This window comes from Canis aureus, chromosome 7 (assembly GCF_053574225.1).
Source record: "Canis aureus isolate CA01 chromosome 7, VMU_Caureus_v.1.0, whole genome shotgun sequence".
NCBI lineage: Eukaryota > Metazoa > Chordata > Mammalia > Carnivora > Canidae > Canis > Canis aureus.
Genome location: NC_135617.1, coordinates 14376493 through 14391838, shown reverse-complemented (window position 1 = coordinate 14391838; position 15346 = coordinate 14376493). Strand labels below are relative to the sequence as shown.

Sequence of the window (15346 nt, the reverse complement as noted above, 5' to 3'; positions counted from 1 at the left end):
TCCTTCCCCTTCGTATTTAAACACAGTAAAATCCCACGAAGTAAAAAGTTGGAGAGTTCCTATAATACTTCTCTTTACATAAAGTGATGCTGCATTTTGAATAGACTATCTGGTTTTATATATATTGATCTTATTCTAGCATAAGGGGTTGAACTCTATTATCAAGAATATCTTAATATTACGCTTGTCTTTTTCTTCATTCTAGCTTGATGTCTGAATACTTTCTGTTGAACTTTACTGAATTTACCAGCATTTTTTAGAGTCTCATGATGACCATGTAATAGAAAGGCAAGCTTGCTGCTCTTCTGGTTACTTTAGCTCTTGGACTAGGAATGGACACGTTATCCAAGGCCTAGCAATTCACTGACTGGCCAGATTCTCTCTCACAAGGAATGAGCCATGGAGTCATGTTCACTACAGTAATTTGGGGGCTGAAGGTTGAGTTGAAAGGTCAAGTAGAAGCAGAGCCAGATCCAGTGACATGGCAAGGTGAAACCTACAAGCAAGCTGAACACTATGGGGAAACTCAAAATGAGTAAATTATTAAATTTATTGAATAAATTCTTTTCCATTGACAAATAATTTGGAAGGGAATTCATGCCTATCTTTGGCATGGAAGGAGGTCTAATAATTGACTTAGGTTATTTATATATCTAAGACTAAGGATTTGGTAAAAAAAAAATAAGATTAAGTATTTGGTGACAGAGGAAGTATTAAAAAAAAAAAACAAGAAATACACAAAATGTCTCTCTCCTGGTACAACTATAGGAAGGTTGAAAAACTTAAAAGGCCTAGTAAGATTTAAGCGAATTTCTAAGGGAAATGCACTGTGAGTAAGATGGGATTAAACACTTGCCAGCTCACAGGTGTTGAATCTGGCTTTGCTTTCTTCATCATATCCCCCCACTCCAGCCATGGCCCCTTTGGCCCAGAAATGGGGGTGAAGGAGCCACGTTCTGATTATTGGGATGACAGAAGAGGTACAATGACTATAGTTGCTGGTTTCTTATTGACATTGTCTTTTCCCTTGGACACTGATGGGAGAAAGAAGGGAAAACATGTACAATGTTCTTAAAATATAAGCCCATTGACCATAGCAGGGCTATGGCATCTATGTTAGATATTTTCACTTCTACTGGGTAAGAAATACCATCCATTTCTAGAAAGAAGTCTAAAAGAGAAATTGATGATTCTAATTCTCTTCTATCACTAACAAACTTTCTGAACCCAGACAGGTCCCCTCATTTCCCTGGGCCTCAGTTTTCTTTTGTATAAAAAAAGATCAAGTCCCTTCCTACTCTCTCTATTGTCTATGTTTCTTGTTATTCATATGGAACCCTCTTAAAGTGGCTGTACCCATCCCAAACCAGATGACAATCTTTGTTTCCCAACCCAGATTGGGGTGGATAATTTTGGAAGAGCAGATCTGCCAGTTTAAGATTCACAGTCACCAATAAATTAAACAAATAAGATATGCTTTTGGCAAGCAGTTGTTTTGAAAGAGGGAAAGAGCATCCAGGCAAATACTTGCTATTCAATGGAATTAAGTCACTTCAACCCTCCTTCCCCACCAACAACACGCACACATAATTCCAACCAAATTGTTGTGCATCTGAAACCCATATGGAGGGGTGGGAGAGGGCAAAGAGTAGGTCATGGGGCCAGGTTGCCTAATCCAAAGCCCAGCTCTGCTATTTGCGAGTATGTGATGTTGGGCAAATTGCTTAACTTGTCTGAGCCACATTTTCCCCATCTGTGAAATGGGTATAATAATGGCATTTTCTTCAAAGGGTGGTTGTGAGGATGAACAAAAAGCACTCAGTTATAGTGTCTGGCACATACTAAGTGCTCAAGAACATTGTTTATATTTATTATCTAAATGCACTGGTAAGGAAGGGGTTAAGAGTTCATGGACTTTGATAAGATCTGGGAATGCTATAAAATGAAGAAAATGAATTAGAGACGGACTCTCTTTGGCTTCCAGGAGGCATCTTTTTTCCATGCTGGCATGTCCCCAAACTTTGTCTTTTCCACCAAATCATCATCTGAGTGCTGAGTAGCCTCTCCTCTTCAGTATGGTCCAAGAAATGAGGATGGAGGAATCTTTATAGACAACCCCAAATGGCTACCTATGTAAGTGGGCTGGTTGGGTTTTATTGATTACCTAGTTGAGCTTCTCGTTTTCTAGATGATTGCCCACCCATATTGGAGAAAAGGATAGGAAGAGAGCTAAAGCAGCCACTGTCCATTGCAGGGCCGTCAGAGCATGAGGGAGGCTGTCTCAGAAAACCTGAGTCCAGACAGGGAGAGTAAACAGAAGCCAGCACTGTATAATCAGGGTAGAAGAAAGAGGTAGAAGAACAAAGGTTTTTTTTTTTTAAGATTTTATTTATTTATTCATGAGACACGCACACACACAGAGAGGCAGAGACATAGGCAGAGGGAGAAGCAGGCTTCATGCAGGGAGCCCAATGTGGGACTCAGTCCGGGCTCACACCCTGAGCCAAAGGCAGATGCTCAACTGCTAAGCCACCCAGGCATCCCCAGAAGAACAAAGTTATAAGAATTATCCACAAATACCTCCAACAATAATCACGCAGTTTGGGAACTGAGAAATATTTGTGGAGCTAGGGTCTGCTCTGTCCTTGGCATTCATAGCATCACAGACGGACAATGTCTTGGAGACCCAGCCTGTTATACGACTCACAAGGGTCTCATGAAAAAGATGGGAAGGATGTATGGGGGCGGGGGGGGGGGAAGGTGTGGCTGCCAACTGCTGGCTTACTTACAAGCACTGTAGTTTGTTTAGTGTTTTATTCAGTGTCTAATAAGCTGCTTATCATTTTGTCCACATCACTTTGGACTTATTCAAAGACAATATCCTTTTGTTAAAAATCCTGATGTAAGCAATCTAATTGGTTTTTGTAAAAATAGCTAGATGTGGAGGGGCTCTAATGATCAGCAGCTGGTTGCTCTGCTGGTGCCCAGAGAGAAGGCCTGCCCCTAATTGAATTTACCTGCATGGTTTGGTTATCAGAAAAGAAGTACAGGAGAAGAGTGGTTGTGGAATAAAGATGTGAAATAAGGACAGGTACGTATGCATAAGAGACAGTCAAATATAAAAGCTTGTGCCATCTGTCATGTTTATAAAGCAATGGTATTATAGATAGGGCCGGACAAAGTGTTAGGGTGCACTTAGCATAGATCCTCATTTTTTAGAAGAGGAAACTGAGGCCCAGAGTGGTTCGATGCCTGCACAAGGTCACCGAGTCTAGTTGGCAGCCTGTGTCCTGTTCAGGGGCTCTTTCTGCCTTAGCCCGCTGCCTCTCACGATCATGGCCATCGCTAACCTGTGTCTTTGGTGGAGAAGGGAGTTGTTTCTCTCTTTGTTTTTATCATGTAGGCCAGAAGACTTCTTTTTGGTAAAACATAGTAGTGACAGTTACTGTTGGCCATTTTCTAAAATCCATTTCTTTTAGAATGAGGATTTCAAAGATAGCTTCCAGTTAGAAGAGTTCTTCATGACGATGTGTGAGACAGACCCCACCCCTTTGAACATCCCAAGAATCATTCCTTACGGAAGACTCAGGCCATGGCTAAAGAAGCTGGAAGAAGGTGATGATGGCATTTTGTTAGAAAGGAGAATGTGTTGATGAATGAGTCAGTGCAAACATGTGAGAGGATGCACCCTCAAAACCCAGCAAAGGGAAAGTGGGCTTGCTTGTCTAAAAATGGTTAAAAATGGTCACCACGTTAAGTGTAGGAATAAGCCGAGTTACTTATGCTTGTCTGAGAGAAGAGGTGGTTTATCCAACTACCTTTCAGGAAAGGAGTGTGTCAGTGCTCTGTGACTCTTCCAGTTTGTTCAGGTTTCTAAAATAGGATTACCAAGGAGTCTGACAACAATGGGAATAATGAAGTGCCCAGAATAAGCAGCAAGGTGGCTTATGTCATGTTGTATGCAGCATCATGAATAAGAGGTGATTTATCCCTTTCATCAGGCCAAGCTCTTCACAGGCAAGGAATCTTATTCAAACTATGGCCACATCCTAGACCATAAATAAAATCCCAAGCAACAAAAGCACCCTTGACCAAATATAATTTAAAATTAGACTGCATTCATCGGATTTTAAAGGTAGGAAAATGTTTCAGAAACATTTTATCCATAGTCCATAAATAATATCATGATCTTCACAAATTTGATATTTAACATTTCAGTTCGTGAAACTGTTGTCAAACCCTCCCAGGGGTTTGGGGGAATGTGAAAAGTACTACAAGCCACTTGAAGCCAAGGAATATTGAGAAAATGTGGAAGGGTTGATGATTCTCCAGGTTCTACAGAAAATGTAGGAAAGGAGTCACTGTGTGATGGGAAAAAATATGTGTATATATATATATACACAAATATATATATATATTTGCTTTTATATATATGAAAGGAAAACAACATGAACAATCTGCATTTAAATGTTGCCTTAATTTGAAAGCCCATCAGAATCCTTTTATTTATTTTTCTCCCAGTGGAAAATCTGCAAAACCTTCCCTTTTATACATAGGGAGGTGAGTAAAAAGCATTCAATGGATCATTCTGGGGTACAAAAAGCCTCATAAATTTGACTTTTTGTTGTGCCATCACAACATTTCTAAGGAGTCTTATTTACTATTTATTTTAGTTACGGAAAAACTAAAATACGTTGTATACCTCCATCTACCAAGTGAAGCTTTTAATGAGGTCATTAAAATGACTTCCTAATTCCACCATGCTTAATTTTTTAAATAAAATGAAGGGAAAGGCTCTAATGGCAACCTCTGCCCTCTGTTGTAAATTGACCTCGCACATGCCTGTCTGCTATGTGAACCGTGAAAAATTTTTTGGAACTCTTTCAACCCTCTCTCTTTACTCGTTGTGGTAGTTAACATCTACAATGAGTGATCCATCTGTAAAAGGCACACTGCAACGCTGCTCATTAATTAGAGCACATGTTACAAATTCGTAGGTAGACTGAGGCTGTGATGATCCATATGAGCAAGTCGAGGACATTGGGTTTCTGTAGCTCCCTTTGTTCTTCATGTGACGATAATAAGGGACATACTGCCATTACCAATAAAACAATGTTCTAGGGATCTCTTCCTAACTAGCATCAGTTCTAAAGCCGGAGGCTGTTAGCTGTTACCAATATTATAAAACTACAAAAAAAGTTTACTAGTTTCTTTCTGAGCTTTTTCTTTTCTTTTCTTTGGGGGCGGGGGTTGCTTTGTAAGCTTTTAAAGGAGTGAAAGAATGAACCCGTTGTTCAACTGCCTGTTCTTTCACTCAGTCTTCCTCTTTTAGACCTAAATACTATACTACAGACTTGGTTTCTTTAAGATCAAATTCTTTTGATGTTCTATAGATTTGGTAGTTTCACTGACGCAGTTTCTTCATTCACTGTAACTTAGAAAAACAACAACAACCCCAAACTGAGCCGATCCTTTTAGAACTTCCCTGTGGTAGATGCCAGAAGTCACTTCTCCAAGGACAATGTGAGCTAAGGTGAATAGTCACTGTAAGTAAGAATCTTGAAATGGAAATAGAATAAGTGAACGATTATAACAGGATGATCGTTACTGTGCGGTTGCTCACAGGGTGGTTTCTGGTGTTTGGCTCCAGCTGTTTGAATTTTGATTTGCCACTTACTATTGTATCACTCTGGGGAAGTTGTGTTATCTGGTTGAGTGTCAGAATAAAATGGAATTATAACAGTGACTTCTTCGTAGTACCAGGAGGACTAAATTATGTGGTGGATCCAAAGCTCCTAACACAATACCTGGTTACAGTTACCATTATTATGTTATTATAATCTAAGTGTAGTGACATGGATTCATAGGATTAAGTGAGCTGCTCATCTTGAAATTCTCATAATTCTATCCGTATCCATAGTTACATTGTAAGTCACATTTTATTTCTGTTTTCAGATGAAGAAAAGATATAGAATGAATAACACGTAATTGATTTTCTCACCGAGTTAAATAATAAGATGTTTTAAAAAGTGCTTCTAATATTGGGACACGATAACAGTTTGGAATGTGAGTCATACTGTCCGTTATGTCGTGTGACTTAATCTGCCAAGAAGTTCACTGGTTACATGTTCCCCTTCCTTTATTTTTAGCTTTGCAGAACAAGTTGAACATTGTGCTTTTTAAATTTCATTTGAGGGGGAAAATGTCTATACTTTTTGCAAAGATTTGCCCTCTTTATGTTATATGATAAAATCTATTCAGTTCAAATACAGACTTTGTGGCCAAACCATTTCTCTGCACTGGAAGAATAAATGTTGAATCAGACATTTATTTTGATGATAATAGCTAAGCTAATTGACAGGTGCTAAAAGCTAAGAATGGCTAAGTTAGAAGAACTTGGTTCAGGAAGATAAAACCAAGGATGGCAAAGAAATCCCTACCAGAATGAAATAGGGGCTTGTTCCAGTTGCTCGTGTAGTCCTTTTACCATTACTTCTACATTCTGTGCATAGAGAAATGAAAATGGTGAATTCTGGGAGCTGTTGCTCTGTGCAGAGGATGGTGACAGGCACCCATAGGCTGGTCACTCCTCAGTGCCCAATGCTCTCTGAGTGAGTAATGAGGATTGTGGTAGCTCCCAATCAGCCTCCAGCAAGTAAATTTCTTTTCTCCTTTCTCTCTCATTCTTCTGTATCCTTATTCAATAAATACATATTCTCCAAATGTGAGAGATCATCTCCTGTCCTCAAAAAGCTTATTATTGAGTAGCTCTGCCCTGCAATCGTCCCCGGGGAGTCTTCCACATGACTGTCAATGTCCAATTAAGATGATTCCGGGCCCCTCAAATTAAAATGCATTTTATGGGTCTAATAAGAACCTCCTGGGCAGCACTTTTGTAGCATAACAACTGGAGAAAGAGAAAGCTTATTTATGATTACATTTTCTAAGGGGAAACTTAAAATGGGCCATTTAATTTTCCCATATATAAAAGAGTGTTTTGTATGGAAGTGGACTCAGCAACCCAAGAGGGTGTTTGTAGGTGCCAACAGAGTTCCAGGTTGCTTGGCAAGGTACACAAAGGCCAAAAAAACCCACATATGGCCATCATTCCGGAAATGCTCAGTTGAGAGCAGCCCAGAATAATAAACTTTCAATGAGGGGTGAAATATGTGAGGGCACCACTGAGTTTTAATTTTTTTTACACAAAAACAAAATAAACAAAAACCAAGCCGTAAATGTATTATTTCCCCTCAGAAGGGGAACACCAATAATGGGGTTTAGGCTTGTGGTGCCAAGTTCTCTCAAGTTAAAACTAGACTGATGCAAAGCAGATGAAATTTCATCTGTGGCTTGCAAATGAAAGCTTTTTAATGGGGAAATGGAACCACTTCTGCCCCAGAATTGTGCTGGAGCCTCAGGTTCAATAGAAGTTCAAGTCTTCTTTTCCTCAGCATGCTGGAAGCAGGCATCTTGATAAACATATTCTAAAGGATTCATGTGGAACGTACTGAAGGTTTAGTGAAAATGGCTTCTGAAAATCAAGAAATACAAAAGGATCCTCCAAACGAACAGTCTACTGTTAAGGTATGTTTATTAAAAAAAAAATCAATCTAACATACATAGAACTACATCTCAAGTGAGGACTAGTTGATAAAGGATACTTTTGGTAACACACTTCATTGTCTTTTCACTTGGAGATGGTAATGAATTTGACAGCCATCCTGCCCCTTATAAATTTAGGAATGCGATCCCACCTATCCCTAACTCCTCTGTTTTCTGAGCAGGGCATTTTTAGGGCACCATTATTGTCACAGAAGCGTTAATGCTGGAAGAATTGACAGCATTTGGGAGAGTTGTAGAAGTGAGGATTTTGTAGTTCTTTTTCTGTGATTAAATCTGTATCTTAATCATACAGATTTATTTGCTCGTTTTATGTTATTTGTTTGTTTTCTGTTGTTTTCAACCTCAACGAAATAGGATCCAATCTTTTTTTTTCCCCTCCAATCATTTTATACCGCTCAAGGGAGGTGGAGCTGGGGACAGAAGAGGAAGTTGTATGATAAGGTTCCTGTGAATCCAAGCAGTAACCAGCAAGGAAAGTGTGAAAGACTGCTTCAGATGGGTGCCTGTGGCACCTGATGCTAAAACTTATGGCTGAAGAGTATAAGGTGCCACCATTCATCAGGATTGTTGTCCCTGGCTTCTGCGATATCCCAAACTGGAGGACCACAAGTTAGTTCAGTTTCTTTCCAGAATAAAATGATACCACCACTCATCTACCCTTGCTTTGTAAAGGTAAATCTCCAAAAGGACAGGAAGGATCCTCAAGGTGGCAGCACCTTCATAGCTTTCAAATCCTCCCCTTCTGAAGTTTTTAATTAGAAGAGCCGGTAACTACAAAAACAAAAACAAAAAAACAAAAAACGAAAAAACAAACAAACAGAAAAACAATGGATCTGGGAATAAACACCCACAAGGCTCTACCAACCTGGAACTATGCAAGAAGTATCCAATTATTAATGATCTCTTCTAGTCTCGGACTAAATATTGCTTGTTTTGACTTTCGTATGAGGAAAGATTGCAAGTTTACATACTTAAAAATAAAACAGAGAATTGCAAGAATGAGGCTGTGGCCTGTGACGTCTGTGGGGATATAATACCGTGTATCTGACCATTTGTCATTACAGGCCAGCATTCCCCATCTTTCACACCAGCAATACTGTTCGGTTGTGACCATTGCTCTGATTTCCATGTCCCTGCGCTTAAGGAAAAAGCTATTATGGGAGCTTTGAGCCAAGGTAATAACAATAAAGAAATGATTTAAGACCAGGAGCAGGAAAAAAGAGGGAGGGACAGCTATACGGAAGGCTGGTGCAGGGTGAGTAGAACTGCCCTGGCAGAAATGGCTTATTGTGTTTATGTTCCATGAGAAGTCCTCTTTCTTTGGGGACTTTGCAAATGATCCAATGGAAAAAAAATATTTATTCATTGAAAGTATAGTCAACTTAATCAACAATCTTTTCGGTAAAAGAAAAATGTCGGAAAGGTTAGCATATCCCACAGACCCTAATATGGCTTGATCCTTCTTCATTCATGAGCCTAGGTCTCTACAACATCAAAAATGAGTTGACAAAAAGGGAAATATGGAGAACCCTTCTATGTATCCCTAACTAACCAGTTGGATTTTTTAAAACTGGATTTACTGAATTAAATGAACTGACCTTAAGTGATCATAATTTCAATTTTGTGTGGTCTCAGCTAAGCCAGTGTGAGGCTGTTTGTGACACTACTGGCTCTTTGAGTCTCATTTGCCCAGGCTCAGAATCTGAGATTTACTTATTAGCCACCAACTGAAACACCATGCACTGAATAACCTTTGTTTAACTCTGTCAGGCCCTGTGCTAGGGCGTGATCTTCAGCATTTTATTTTTTTCAATCCTGTCCTCAATCAATCCAGTTTTGGTTTTTCTTTCTAGCCCATGGATTCCACCACCATAGACTCTACTCATGTAATGGATGTATTACTGCAAAAACTCTGCTTTAAATGTTCATGTTTGCTGATGCTTAATCTTTGAGTCTGTTCTATGTGCCACTGCCACCCACTTGCATGATTCATTTTTACTATCATGACTCCACTGTTTATGAGATCGACTGTGGAGTCCCTTTTTATGGAATCAAAACTTCCTTTTTTTTTTGTTTCATTTTTATTTATTTGAGAGAGAGAAAAGAAGAGCGTGAGTGGGGAGATAGGCAGAAGGAGAGGGAGAGGGACAAGCAGACTCCCCACTGAGCACAAAGCCCAATGAGGGGGTTGATCTCAGGACCCTGAGATCCTGACCTGAGCTGAAGTCAGATGCTTAACTGACTGAGCCACCGAGGTGAGGCTGGAATGGAAACTTTTTTTTATCATCTGACCCTTCCTCATGGAAATAACCTTATTTCCTGAGGTTCTTCACTGTGTTCATACCTGCCATGCACTTTTGCCTTCTACCGTTTTGCTTAGAATGGCTTCTCTACCTTCTTGCCAAGTTCCAGGCCTCCTCTAACATTCCTTGTCTCTTCATTGCAGTCTCTTCCATGGCATTTATTATGTCTACTCCATATTCTGTTCTTTCTTTCTTTCTTTCTTTCTTTCTTTCTTTCTTTCTTTCTCTTTCTTTCATCTCTCTTTCTTTCTTTCATCTCTTTCTTTTCTTTCTTTCTTTCTCTTTCTTTCTTTTCTTTCTTTCTTTCTTTCTTTCTTTCTTTCTTTCTTTCTTTCTTTCTTTCTTTCTTTCTTTTCTTCTTTCTTTTTCTTTCTTTTCTTTCTTTTAACATTTGCTGTTTTCCCAAAAAGTTTATATTCTTCTGAAAGGCATATTCTGGATCTTTGACTCATTTTGTCATACTGTGCTCAGCATATAGTAGGTGGTGCAGAAATGCTTATTGCAAAGTGCTTAGCAAATTGAATGTTTTCCCTAAGCAGTGGTCAACCAATACATGCCTACTATGCTCATTGGTCCCCAAAGGAGCAGCTTTCAGAAGTAGTAGATGTCACTCTACTCATAAAAGGAAAGATCCAATTTAAGAATGTTCCTAATATAGAAAATGTTGAATCTTTCATGACGTAAAAGCCACCTTTAGAGGATTATGTGATTGTTAATATAACAGTAAAAGCTTATTCTTACTTTTCATTTGAAACAGGAAGTTCAGGTAACTGCAACATCTGCATTCTTATGACATGTTAGGTCTGGGCAGCCTGATCTCTTATTCTAGCTTAATAATTTTATTTTCTCTAATAACACAACCTCTATGATGGTGAATTATGATATTTAGAAATGTTTTGATGATTACCCTGTATAAAGTGAGTAATTCTGACCACTGAGGATCTTTTTCTGCACTAAAGTAAGGGGTCGTGAGACAGTTGCCCCTTGCCACCAACCCAGTTGACTTTGAAGAGCATAGTGAAACAGCAAACAAGCATTTCTTCGTGGCACTTGTTAAATGTGTATCTTGCTCATACCTGAGCGTCTCCTGGAACTCAGGAGAGAGGAGAGACAGAGGATGATTTGGAGACTATTTCCAGCTTCAGATATAGCAGTTACTTTAAAGACACATTTATTTCTGAAGCAGTCTCCTGAAGAAAGCATAGATGATGCAATTATATGTCTTAGGAAAAATATAGGATATTTAGGAACCACATTTTCAAGAGTGTTCTATTACCACTTGTGCTTATTTATATGTTCCATACTTGGTATAACTACCTTTAACTATAAACTGCCTTCAAATTTACAAAGATTACCTTCCTCAGGTAAGGATTTAACATATACTGTTGTATGTTAACATCGTGGTATTGCATAAGGATATATAAAATGGTCCAGGGGCACCTGAGTGACTCAGTTGGTTAGGCATCTACCTGCAACTCAGGTGGTGATCTAGGGGTCCTGGGATCAAGCCCCACATTGGACTCTCTGCTCAGCAGAAAGTGTGCTTCTCCCTCTCCCTCTGTGCTCTTTCTTCCTCTGTGTTCTCTCTCTCTCCCAAATAAATGAAATCTTAAAAAAAAAAAAAAAAAAAAAAAAAGGTCCACCCACAGTGAAAGGCAAGAAAACTTCTGAGCTGGAAAAGCTGGGACCCTGGGGAGAAGGAATTGTTCATGGCTTCCATCACCGGCTATTAGTGCCATCAATCACTACCCTAATTCAGTTTTTCTGCCACCTTGACCACATGGTCTGTTTTGCCTAACTAGTGTTATTCCATGTCTTTGCATTAGCAACTTGGAAAAACTTTGCAACCTGCATCTTCTAGCTTTTGTGAAAACTATTCACTGTTTGGTGAGCAAACACCAAGACAAGACAAGACACCTGTGCATGACTTCAAAGGCTGCACCAGATAGTAAGGACTCTCCTTCTACTCCTGAACTCTTCATTGTGGGGCAGGGGGAAGAGCTGGCTTACTTATCTCTCTGAGTGCTGCCCATGCCTACTTAGAGCAATAGAAGTAGATATTTGGCACAGTGAAGTAAAAGAACCAGATAATAATAATGCCCTAGCATTATTCTGAGAAGGTAGTCATATTATAAGAGATGGGGGGGGGGGGGATGTTTACCTTGTAAATATTACTGCAAAGTACCTGAAGAATTTAAGGCCCTCCCACCTGCACTCAGTCACCCCAGCTGCATGAGAAAGAGGTGGGAAATCCAGATGATACGACATAGCTGAAATCCAGTACTTGGAGGTATAGGGGTGAAAAAGTAGCCTGGATTATCAGGGGCAGTGAATAAGAGAGAGGGAGACAGAAAAGGAGAAAAATCCTTGACACTGAGCTAAGATAAGATGGCTTCAGTATGAGTGATGGATAATTTAAGAGGAAAAATAAAAAGTTGTCTTGCTCCACCCTCTGGCTAGATGTAACCTCAATGAATAGTATTATTTTCTTTCTGATAATGTATTCTCCATTCCTTCCAAACATTGAGGTATCAGAAAGATACACACAAGAAGAGAAATAAAATTCCTAGAGTGGCAGTTTATTAGAAGGCATAATCTATGAATGAAATGTGTACATTTTCACCATAGGTGCACCTCAGTGGATATTTTACTCACATTGTTACCTCCTCCTTCCTTTTCTGATGTCATCACTCAGAACCCTCTCCTCTCCAAGGTCCCTTTTAGGAACTCTATCTTGCACACGTCCGTAATACCTGTAGATATAAGCCGAGCTGTCTAAGGGAAGTGGTGTGGAGAAGAGTCTATCCATTCTTTCCTGATTGCCTTTGCTTTGCTATTTCTCTAAATCTTCAAAGCCTAGACATTTTGAAAAGTCTTTTAGAGATGAGAAGTCACACATTCTTTCTTATTAAAAAGTTTAAGAAAATATATATTTAAGAAAATATATATTTAAAATACTCTTATCTGCTCTATAGGCTGTTTGGGGATGGGGCAAATTAAGAACCGTAAAAAATACCATGAAAACTAATAGATGAATGGAATGCAGACTGCAGGCTTTTGCAGGAGAAGCTCCTGGTTCTGAAGTCTTTCCTGGCTCTCTCTCGGACTGGGGGCCTGAGTTGGTTTCTGATGTCTGTCTAAATTAACCCTTTGATATTGAAAGTCAAGACCCATTTGTATGAGTCAAGAAAGAAGTTGTTCTCCTGAAATCTTGGTAGTTTGTAGCTATGCAGGCACAGCCCAGAGTTTCAATGAGGTGAGAACATTGATGTCCCTGCTGCTTGCCTAACGTGTCTTTACACGCTCTTGAAAACCGGGCAGAAAACATGTTGGTTCTCAGGATCAAGTAACCGAATTAAGGTTGCTATGACACCCTACCATCCAACTTTGGATGCCATTTTCTATCATCGTTTTAAGTGTAGAAAAAGCCAAGAGGAGATGAAGTTGTGTGCCAAGGAGAACATTCTGGCTTAACTTGTGATACATACAGAATTACCAAGGATTACATTCAACTCTGTTCTGTAAATCCCATGTAGATTTTTAAATGTTAAATATTAATATTAATATTTATGATGTAAATATAATATATAGTAATATATAATATAAATATTTAATATTTAAAATCTCATTAAGTTTTTAAAATATTCTGCCCCAAAATTTGCCCTCGAAACCAATTTTGGGTAATATTTCCTTCTGAGAGTACATCTTTGAAGATAGAGTAGTGGGCTGGTACCTACTTAACCTCTGTGTGACTATTGCAAACTATTTAACCTCAGTTTTATCATTCACAATGTGAAGATATTAATAAATTCTATCTTATAAGGTCGGTGTGAGGATTAAATAAATCAATCTATATAAATCCAATAAGAACGTGTTGCAGGACATATAAACACTCAAAAATATTAATTGTCAGCAACAATGTTGCTGACATTGTTGGGTTTTCTGTTATTTCTCTCATCCTAAAGATCAATACAAAATTTATTTAAAAACACATTTTGGGTAGTAATTTATGATCTGTAGATTGTGAATCAACTATAAATTACTGTGGATTCATTTTATAATTTTTCCCAAGGCAATAAAGCTTCTCCTGTAATAAATCTAGATATTATAAAAATGTTGGTAAGTTTCCAAATTGGAGGAATTGTCCATATAATTCATAAGAATTTCAGAGAAAAAAAACTACATTTAAACTATTAATTTATTTAAAGGAAATCTGAGACAATTGGGGCAGACAATCTGAAGCATCATGATTTTTGGAACTGGGTGATGGGCACTAAGGAGGGCACTTGATGGGATGAGCGCTGGGTGTGATACTATATGTTGGCAAATTGAATTTAAATAAAATATTTTTTAAAAAGACAACTAGATCCAACATAAAAAACCCACAAACAACACAGAGAGGTGACAAAATATCCTCATTAACTCCAAAATACAAGAATATGGGAAGAGGTTACCAATAGCTACAAGACCTACCAGTTATCAGCTTCCATGTGAAGGAAGGCATAGGAAAGCACCAGACATTGGTCAGATCTGAGAACTGGAGAGTCCCCACATAACCCACAGACATTCGTGAGAAGTGCAGCATGCCAATTTGAGAAACCAGGAGAGATTTTGCCCGATCTAATAGCAGCACAGTCTGGTGATAAGGACTGGAGGGAGGGAGCAGGCCAGTCCTTAGAACTCTCAAAATTCTATTTATGATTCTATTTATGACAGAGCCCTACATTGAGGAGAAAAAAATAGATGTGAATAAAAGTTAAGGACAGAGACAATAGAGATGAAGAGAAGGTCCAGATAAAAACGAGGGAGGAAAATAGAGCTCCAAAATCTCAAAAAGAGCTGCCAAATTTTTTTAACAATGCACAAGAACATACAAAGAAACCTTGAAATCTATCTTGAAGTTTGCTTCTCTGTAAAAGTTCATAAAAATTAAATTCACATGAAAATAGGAGGCAGTAAATTATTAAAGGTAAATGTTTACATACACATTTAAAAATAAAAAATTATGCTATTTCAAAAAATCTTTTAGAAATTGAGAGCATATTACAAGAGCTGAAAGAACAATAGGAATCAGAACGAAAAAAAATTAAAATGAAGCGACAGAACTCAAGAAATAATTAGAAGTAAAAGATAAATTTTTAAAAGATTTTATTTATTTACTCATGAGAGACACAGAGAAAGAGAGGCAGAGACACAGGCAGAGGGAGAAGCAGGCTCCATGCAGGGAGACTGACGTGGGACTCTGGGACTTGATCCCGGGTCTCCAGGATCGAGCCCTGGGCTGAAGGTGGCGCTAAACCGCCGAGCCACCCAGGCTGCCCTAAAAGATAATTTTAAAAGCAAACACTAAACTAGAAAGAGCACCAGAGCAGTTAACATAAAGGATGAAACCGTAAGAGAAAGAGAAAGGAAAAGATTTT

The 15346-nt window shown here is 38.7% G+C and overlaps 2 long non-coding RNA genes across 2 annotated transcripts in view; one reads left to right on the top strand and one right to left on the bottom strand.

The window, feature by feature from the left end:
• LOC144317080 (uncharacterized) overlaps positions 1-15346 on the top strand; it is a 122774-nt gene that overhangs the window by 59119 nt on the left and 48309 nt on the right. The window lies entirely within an intron of this gene.
• LOC144317078 (uncharacterized) lies at positions 12487-14617 on the bottom strand. Its single transcript, XR_013382957.1, has 2 exons — positions 14400-14617; positions 12487-12679 (listed from the first exon to the last, which is right to left on the bottom strand). It is a non-coding gene; the product is annotated as an uncharacterized LOC144317078 (long non-coding RNA).